Here is a 10,667-nt window from a genome sequence, read left to right on the forward strand (position 1 = left end):
TAAATATCATGCACAAAAAGAAAACAGATGAAAGTAGCATGGTGAACAGTTATCAGATACACAGGGAATGGTATGTTTGAATGTAATTGGCCCTGATTATATCATAATGAGTGGCAATATTGGAAGGTGTGGCTTTGATGGAGTGGGTATGGCCTTGGAGGAAGTGTGGTAGTGGTACAGTGGTAGTGGAGGGCTTTGAGGTTTCCTATGTTCAGAACACCACCTAGCCAGTATCTCAGTTGACTTTCTATTGCCTGCAACATGTAGGACTGTCAGCTATTCTCCCAGCACCACATCTGCCTACATGCCACCTTGCTCCCTGCCATGATGATAATGGACTGAACCTCTGAACTGTAAGCGCAATCCTTAATTAAAGTTTTTCCTTATAGGAGCTGCCTTGGTCATAGTGTCTCTTCACAGCATTAGAAATCCTAAAACAGAAGTTGGCACTGGGGTTTTGCTGTGATAGGCCTGACCATGGTTTTTCTTCAAATAATATGGACTTTGAGACTTTGGGTTATGAAAGCAGTTGAATACTTTGGGTGCTGATTAATCGGCCATGCTAATAGGAACATGGAAGACAGTGATGTTGAATGTGATTTGATGAACTTTGGTATCAAGAGATTTTAAAGAAGAAGAATGTCAGTATGTATACGAAGCCTAGAGACTGGTCTTGAGATATTTTGATGAAGAAAGTGACTGCTCTTTGCCCTTGTCTAAGTTGTCTGCCTGAGGCTAAAGTCAAGAGTTTGGGATTAATTGTGTTAGCAGAGGAAATCTCAAAACAGCTCAGTATAGACTCGTGTGTGTGTGTGTGTGTGTGTGTGTGTGTGTGTGTGTGTGTGTGTGTGTGTGTGGTTACAAGTGTTAACTCTAATTAAGATAAATAATGAAAAGCAGCAAGCTAAACAAGGAAAAATATTTGAGAAGAAAAAGAACACCAGATAGTAGAATGGAGCTAAATTCTGTGTTCAAGGAGACAAACAGATTAAGAAATAGAATAAAGGGAGTGGTGACCTCAGGTCAAGATTCTACCCAGCTAAGGTTCCAGCTTGTGGAAAGGACTTAGAGCTGGGAGTGGTGATGCACACCTTTAATCATAGCACTGGGAAGGCAGGGGTTGGCATATGTCTCAGTGTGAGGACAACTTTGTCCTCAGAGCATGTTTCAGGACAGCTGAGCTTGGGCAGTGAACAACAGAAAGCTGATAAAGATGCAACTGAACAAGGGGGCCATGTTCTAATCGAAGTAAGCAATAGAACTTGGCAGCTTTAGCCTTGTGGTTCTGGCTTGAGAGTTAGGATAGAAGAAACAGGTTGTGGAATTTACTTCCATGCCTAAAGAAAGCCACTGAGACCAGGCATGCATCAGGGGTTTCCCTGATGAAGGCCTAGTGGAGAGGCCATTGTGAAACCTGTATTGCCTTGAAGACCCAAGATGTTAGAGATGCCAGAGCCATGGGATACCTGCTGAGAAGAGCTACTAACAGGGAGTAGAACCAATTCAAGAGAAAGAAATATGTTGCAGTTAACAAAGCTGAAGAGAGTTGAAAATCTGAAGAGAATTGTGACATCAGACATGTAAATACAGATTTTAGAGTTTGCCCAGATGGTTTTCAGTCTTGTTTTGGTCCAGTATTTCCTTAAAATGAACCCTTCCCTATGTGTTTGGATAGTGCTGTATATCCTGTGCCAATATTCATTGGAAATATATGATCTGGATTCTGATTTTGATTTTTATAGGTCATTACAGTTAAGAGGTTACGTGAATCCCAGAACAGAAATTAAATTTTGAAATTTAAAATACTGTTGAGACTGTATTAGATTATGGAGCCATTAGAAGTTGCACTAAATGCATTTTGCATTGTGACATTGTTACAAGCTTATTGGGCCCAGGGAGTAGAATGTGGTATTTTGAATGAAATTGCCCCCCCCCAATAATCTCATTGGGAGTGGCACTATAAGGAGGTATGGCTTTGTTGGAGTGGGTATGCCTTATTGGAGGAAGTGTATCACTGTGGATGCAGACTTTGTGGTTTCTTATCCTCAGGATACTGGCTAGTGTCTAAGTCAGCTTCTTGTTGCCTGCAAGAAACAGAACTCTCAGCTACTTTTCCAGCACCAAATCTGATTGCATACCACCATGCTCCCCACAATGATGATAATGTACTGAACCTCTAAACCCATAGGTGAGCCACCTCAAATAATGTTTTCCTTATAAGAGTTGCCATGGTCATGGTGTCTCTTTATATCATTAGAAACCCTAACTAAGACAGTTACCACCAGAGTTCAGTGTTAGTCCAGAGTGGGTGGGCATGAAGTTTCTAAAAGATAAAACTGACGTCAGAATTTCATGACTCCAACAGACAAAGGCAGAATCAGGAGTTATGTCCATCTCTTTCCTCTTCCATAGTCTGCGCTTTACCATCATTCCAGGAACAGCAATCCTTGATCAGTAAGCATCTCCAGATCTTCATTAGGTTATCTTTCTTTCATCTATGATGCAGAAGAAACAGCAGTGTGGGGAGAGCATGGTGGAAGAAAAAATTCAGTCACACTAAAAATGTGCTCAGCATTCACAAAGAATAAAAAACTGTCATGGTATAACACTCCACACAAGCATAAATTTGCTGTAAGAAACTATTTGGGGAAAAAGGAAACTATTGGGGTTGTTTTTTTGATCAAGCAACAAAGTATTAGGAAAGTAAAGATATAATTTGGTCTGGAATTGTAGCAGGTGCAGCTGTATAACACAGTCAGTAAACAAAGAGGAATATAACAAAATTTAAACAACTGAATTTATAATTTAGACAAATTGAAGAGGAAGAGGCATGAATTTCAGCTTAAAATACATAAAAATGTTGGAATGGAATTCTTTTTATTCTCTGCCAGTGATATACTCAGATGATATGTGCTTAATTTAATAGTGAAAAGGAGACCTAGAGATTGGAACACATTTTAAAAGGTTAACTGCAAAATATCAAGAACTTTCACATATGTAGAAGGGGAAAATTTTAAATCAGTGGTTCTCAACCTGTAGGTCATGACTTCTTTTGGGATCACATTTCTGATAACCTGCATATCAGATATTTGTATTATGATTCGTAACAGTAGAAAAAATACAGTTAAGAAAGAATAGCAATGAAGTAATTCTATGGTTGGGGATCACCACAACATGAGGAACTGTATTAAAGGGTCGAAGCTGTAGGAAAGTTGAGAACCACTGATTTAAACTTTTCCATTAGAGATTTTAAGATTATTATGTTCTCTTATACATATTCCAGGAACCTCCAGCCTTCTGCAAGCAGTGGCTTAACAGGGGTCCTTTTTGCCCATTGGACAATGGTAGAACCAACCAGGAGTTAGGTCCACATCTATTTTTCAATAATGCTCAGCTACCAAAAGTTTCTAAAATATTATCCAGGAAAATGGTTTTCTGTTCTCTTTGAACGAATAGAGTCGAGCTGGGCGTTGGTGGCGCACACCTTTAATCCCAGCACTCGGAAGGCAGAGGCAGGTGGATCTCTGTGAGTTCGAGACCAGCCTGGTCTACAAGAGCTAGTTCCAGGACAGGCTCCAAAACCACAGAGAAACCCTGTCTCAAAAAAAAAAAAAACAAAAAAAATAATAATAGTAAAAGAAAGAACAGAGTCATGTCAACAGAAACTATTTTTGTTGTCAAATACAAAGAAAACCTTCCCCTCCCTTTCCTTCTTCTCTGAGTTAAGTGTGGAATGGAGGGGGGGTGGAGTTAAAACAGGAATTTAAGAATCTGCAGATGCCACTCATGCTGTTTGACTTGAAGGAGGAATGTAGCTTCTGCCCAATAATCAACCGCAAGAAAGAGTTAAAAGAGTAAAGTGAATGTTTATTTGGGCTGCATGGGTGTGGTTTTCAAATTTCTGGTTTAAACATAAACATGTATTATTACACTGGGATTTAGCAGAGATGGATTTTAAAAAGTAATGACAAATAGGTTTTTTAAAAAAACATTAGAATATATCCATATATACCTATTTACCAACTTCTTTAGAAAAAATTGCAGGTGGCACTATGAGAAATTTATATTTTGCCACTGATCTTAATCATTTTGTAATTGCAACATGTTACATAAAGCCTGGGTCGGTTGGATTATCAATCATTCTTAAAAGTAGCTATTTGATGTCTGATCTTTTGAAGGAATTTCAGGGAGAGTAGAGCATATGATAAAGTATAACATGTCACCTGTGTCCTCAATGAACTTGTGGAAGTTGGTGGAAATGAGAGATTCCATTAAAATATTTCAGTGAAAATACTACAAATGATTGCTCAAAAATTAGGAGTCAGCAGGGAGACAAAGGCCATCTGGTTTATAGTTTATATGATGTCAGTAGTTTACCCTTGCTATATTCATGTCTACTAGATGGCATTCTTTCCAGAGTTTAAGTTCAAACATCCATCCAGACCCTTTATCTTCTTCTCAAAACATAAAACTCATCCCCAACTTAAGGCAACTGAAACAATTATTAATCAGATTGACTCCTAAACATATGAAAACAATGGACTCCTATTGTTTTCATCTAGAATCCAAATATTTATGAGTCGTTGCATGTTCAAAGACCATCTGCTAGAAGCCTGCATCTTCCTCCTCTTTTTGTACTACCTACACATTGCACTCAACACTCTACCCTTATTGCTCTATTACTCCTCTAAAATGGCCTTAAACCATTTCTACAGTATGCCTTTCCATATACCATTTGTCCATTTTAAGAGTCGATTTCCTTGATCTCTTCATAAACAACTTTTCCTATCACAAGTTTCTCTGCATGAAGGCCCTGTAAGAAAACTCCCCCGCACCTTCAGTAGAGAAAGCTCTTACTTTTCCTCAACCAATAGTATTCTCCATGTAGACATATCCTGTTTTCTCCACCACACAAAAAAAATGGCTTTCTGAGGTACCTTAATTATTTGTTGCCTTGACCTATCTGGATAAGAACACCTTGGGAAAAGAACCTGGCTGGAATCTTTAGCAACTCATCCTGTACCTGGCCCACAAATAAATAGATAGATAGACAGACAGATAGATAGATAAATGAGCTTCCCTGATTAAATGAAGGCATTGGTCAAGCTTGGAAGTAAATTAGGAATGAGAGATACAGAAAGCATGTGACATGTTGATTATCTTATCAAGAAAATTGAGTTATATAAGTTTCTAAACATCATGCTAAAAAATACAGAAATACAGAAAGGTCCCTCTATTCCTGTCAGTCAGGCATGTCATGTGTTAATTTTCCATTTGTTTATTTTTGATAACATTTTTGACAGTCTGGCTAGTTGAACAGAGAATTCACTAATAACATGTCTGTGAATAGAATGCAGCAAATTACATGTTCATAAATGTGCCAAAGAATGCAAATACTCCTGAATAACTGATTTTCTTTTATTATAAATGCTGGCAGCCAATAGTGTAACACTGTCCACTAAGCATCCCCAAAATGAGATTATAATATACTTGTGTCACGCCATGGTACAGCTGGAAAGAAATATTTAGTATTTACATATACCTAGACCTATTGTTTCTCTTAATAAAAGTGAAAATTACATTCAATGAAATATGCTTTTCTTTTAATGATTTCTAATTGAATATTGAATATCTCTTTGATGTAAGTTTTTTTTTAAAAAAAGCTAAAATATTCAAATGAAAGGAAGTATTCAAAATTACTAAAATAATTTCCCACCTGCTTTTTTTTCTTTAAAACACATTTAATTTAACACAAGCCTCAGCAATAGCTTTGGAAAATGAGTGCCTCTTAGGAGACTTTTACTTACTTTCAGTACCACTCTAGGATCTTACAGTCACTTTAAAATTAAGGTGGCTTGGGTAGAAACTCCTACAATTCCTGAAAAGAAGCTTTTTAAGTAAAGATCACTTTTGCTTTTCTTAATTTTATTCTTCCAGCTACTTCCTTTAATGCACTGACTGATATAATTCAAGATAATGTTGCTCAGAAGTTCTGAACATGTAGTTATGGACTGATAATTTCAGAGGTTAGAACATTCGGTCAGAACACTCATTAGATTTCCATGTCCTCTATCCTTTCTATAATTTCTCATATATCCATATGTCTATCTAAACACAAAAGACAGTGGCTGCTCTCTGCTGAGAGATGAAACAGAAATCTCCATTACAATACATCGCCTCCTTTCTGAATGCTCCACATTTTCAGCTGTCTTCCTGTATTAACTGATGTCATCTTGTGGATTTTTAGTCCTGTCTAAACTGCTCTTGCAGTGACACTAATGATGAAAAGATACACCATGAGGAGCAGCTATTAATGTATATCACTGATTATATAAAACATTGCTTTGTCTAGTACTACTATGTTACACAAAAACTGCCCCATCGTGTTCATTTAACATTGATATAGTCTACACTTGGAGAAGGATATTTTGAAAGGGAAGTTGGGTAACTCTTTTAAAAGTCTTATGAAAAGTGCCTTTGAAATTACTATATATCACCATCCATGGCATTATATAATTTGCTTTTGTGAGTGAAGATCAATCCAAGTAGCACAAGTTTAATGATACAAGATGAATACGAGTTATTCAAAAGGAGCAGCCATTTAATGTTTCCTTTTAATGAAAATGCTAGTAATGAAAGTAGAAATGTCTTTTGAATTGGAGGCTTTCTGCAGTCTTGCACTTCCCACTCATGATACTGTTAATGTACTCTATAATATGGGGAGACCACAGGCATTACTATGCTGCAGCACTCTGAAGCAATACCTACCTTCACTGGCTAGGATTTTCTGGCTAATAGAACACTCAAACATCTTGTGATCAAGAAGTAGACATTACACAGGAAGAGAATGAAAAAATATTAACCAACAACTGATATTATGTAGCATGAGAATTTTAAGGTTGCATTAGGGAATCACAATAAAATGAAATCCTTAGACACTTAGATATTAGCGCAGCAAGCCCAGCCTGGTCTGACCAGGCAATAGGAGGGGCTTCAGAGGAAATCCTTAAACCTACAGGACCCAGAACTAAAATTCTGTTACTTCTATCCTCATTCTATCATTTCTCATACATTATTTTCCTTTTCTCCTCCTTCAAGTTCTTTTAAAAAATGTCTTAGGTCTTAGATAATCCCTGACAATTCTATTGCTTTGCCAATGTCATTGCATTTAGATACCCTGGAGGATTTCTAAAAATTAATTATTTTTAATATTTGAAATTTTACCGTTCCTTTTTCTTCCCTCCTATCCTGCATTTATCTCCTTGTTCTTTAAGCTCTTAATGTGCTGGAATACATAACTTATATTATTAAGATGGTAATTTTATGACTGCTGTTCATAAGTAGTGGGCAAAGAAATTACCCTCCTTAGCTAACTAGTTCTCATCTTAATCCTGTATCTATTCCTCTTGTTGTAATGGGAAGAGGGGAAACCAACTGGTTGTAACTCAGAAGATGATGGACTCTGCAGGCTGTGTTTCACTTAAAACCAAAGTGATACCTGAGACAAGCACAGATCCCTCATTAGAATACAAAGAGTTTTCAGCAATCCAATCCGATTCGATCACATTTCTGACACAGAGTAAATGAGTCAGAAACATCTGACAATATCATGTAATTCAAATAGTCATTTTGCAGGAAAACAGGGAACAACAAACTTCTATTTCCATAAAAGAATTATTTATACTTTTAGAGTATATTCCAAAATGTTGACATCTTGTTTGGAGGTTCTAACAGGGGAACATAGTTACACCTTTGACCAAAGATTGGTCCTCATATGCCAGAGAGCACACAACTTTGGCGTGGTGATGCAAACATGGGAAGTAAGGAAAGAAGGAGGAGCTAGCCTTCCTAGCCATATCAGCAGAATCAACACTGGTGATCAATGGGGACACCAATATTCCAGCCAGATCACTCTCACATTCATGTGCTCTATTTTAATCTAGGGTAAAAAATGGATGTCTTTGTTTTACATTAATGAAGGGATAACTCACAATTTTTTTTTTTATTTTTGAGACAAAGTCTCAACTCTGAGTCCAAGATTGGTCTTGAACTTTATCAATTTCCTTCCCAAGTGCTAAGATTATAGCTGTATACCACCATGTTCAGCGCAAGACCTAAGAAACTCTGAGGTCAGAATTGTCTCTCTAATTCTCAGTGTGTATTTGACATAGATAATGTACCTAGTAAAATAATAAATTTCATATTAGCAAATATCTGACTGAAAATAAGTTGGTATTTTAAATAAATTTTATTGAATAGAATCTGAAGAAAATGTTTTTTTATTTTAAAAGATTATGAAATTGTAAAGCAGTGCTAATATAGACGAGTAAATGAAACAAGTAAAAAAGGATAGTAGTAGGGTGTTTGTGTAAGTAAAATTTTTAAAAGTTGGCTTGCTAAAAAATTAAAGATAGAAAATGTAGAACTGGCTATGACAATGTGGTAGAATAATAATTTTATAGTGACCATACCAAGATTAATTTCTACTTCTTCAGATACTCTGAAACCAGGATTGAGGAGGTGAATTCAGCAATGGGAAGCATGAATCACTGAAAGTTTACGAAACAGCAAGATGGATTTTGGTTAGCCTGACAATGAAAATTGTACTATAACACATCATTAGAGAACTGGGTGCAGAAGGACTTTAAGTCAGAAGCAATGAAGGAATAAACTGAAACAGTGCCCTCTGGACACAACAGGCAGTTTCACAATAAATAAATTCACAGAAGTTCTGATAGCATTCACAAACCAGACAAAATCCCACCCAGCATGAGAGAACAGGTGAATATGAAGATTCCCCTCCCAACTGCAGCTAAGAAGTTATTGGCACTTGATAGCTGCCCTGAGGGTTAGTTTTCTTTAAGAGTGCTGTCCCTAGTCGGTCAAACATGCTCTAGTAGATACTCACACACGCATAAAGATACAAGCAGCAGAAACTGGACCTAATAGATGAAAAGCCAAAACAGAGGATGGAAAAGTTGGGTGGGTAGACAACAGGAGATGGATCTGAGAGGAGTAGGAGGAAGGGTGAATATGGTCAAAACTCATTGTATAAATTCTCCAATAACTAAATAAATAAACAGTGTCTTGGGGCTTCTATTTGCTGTGAAAAGACACCATGAGCACAAGCAAGTAAGGGAGGACAGGTTTTATTTCACCCTACAACTCTCTGATGACCTTGAAACTCTGAGGTCACACTCCATCACAGAGAGAATTCAGGGAAGGAATTCAAGGCAGGAACCTGGAGTCAGGAACTGAACCAGAAACCAGGAAGGCATAGTGCTTACAGGCTTGCTCCCCTTGGCTTACTCAACCTGCTTTTTTTTGTGCTATTCAGGGGTGGCATTGCACACAATGGACTCGGACCTATCATATCAATCACTAATTAATGAAATGAACCATCTGGTGGAGGCATTATCTCAACTGAGGTTCCCTATTTCAAAATGACTCTAACCATGTCAAGTTGACATAAATTAAGCCAACACAAAATACATGCATAAATAAAGAAAACAGTCTATCATGTTCAAAAAGATCTATTCTTCAGGGGGAGTAAAACATACTACACTGCATTTTAAATTCTATAGTAAAAAATTTGAATTCATATAATATTTCAAAGCAATAAACAAAACTTTAGCTTTATAAAGCAAATAAATTTAGATTGGAGTGATTCTATTGCTATTTATTATAATATCTCATTTGCTATTCACTGCTATTTCTACTTTTATCATCATAATTTAGCATTAATTACTACAACACTAATATAAAAGCCACCTTTATTTTATAATCAAGCTATAAATGTCTCCAAGTAATATACATGTTCAACAATTTACTTTTTCAAACATAAGTCAACTTCTACTGAAAAGATCTTTCCTATGCATAAAATACTGATTATGCTTTATTATTTATTTAATTATAATAGTATATTAAAGTCTCTTCACACTTTGAAAACACTGGTAGATATTTGTCATTCTGTCACCTGACCTAAACCAGAATCTCATCCATAGTTAAATTTTGATCCTTTAAGTGGGGATAAAAGATAATTTGCTTTGTAAAGGAATACTATTTTTGTATTATTAGAATATATTTAATTAATTATAATCTTTAACTAAATCTTTATAATTATTTTTTCAATACAACTTAGAGCTTTCTTTAGAAGTAAATCTTACTATGGTTCATTCTCATGTCACAATTATGTGACAAAATTGGTCTTGAATCCTAATTCTCCTCTTCAATACACTCATTGTTAATACTCCCTCACTCTGCTGTATTTTCCCTGTCATTACTGCAAGAATAATTAGTCAATATAATATCCTCTTTGTCAGAAAATGGCAAAGTCAACTATAATTTTAATGATGTAGTAAAAATATCAGACATGTGCTACAGAAGACCTCATTGAAACTTTGTTTAGTGTGTGATCCTCAGACCTCTATTACTTCTGTACTAGAAGCTAGTGTCACTTGTGAATATCAGTTAAAGAAACATCTTGGATCCAAAAGAGTTTGACACTATCAAAGTGAAACTCTGTGTTGACTCCACACATGTATTGGTCAGACTTCATTTCTGTGATAAAATGGCATAAGAAGCAGCTAAAACAAGAAAGGATTTACTTTGCCTCACAGTTTCAGAGACTTCGGCCAGTGATTAGTGGGTTCCATTGCCATGATCCT

This window comes from Cricetulus griseus, chromosome 5 (assembly GCF_003668045.3).
Source record: "Cricetulus griseus strain 17A/GY chromosome 5, alternate assembly CriGri-PICRH-1.0, whole genome shotgun sequence".
In the NCBI taxonomy this organism is placed as follows: Eukaryota; Metazoa; Chordata; class Mammalia; order Rodentia; family Cricetidae; genus Cricetulus; species Cricetulus griseus.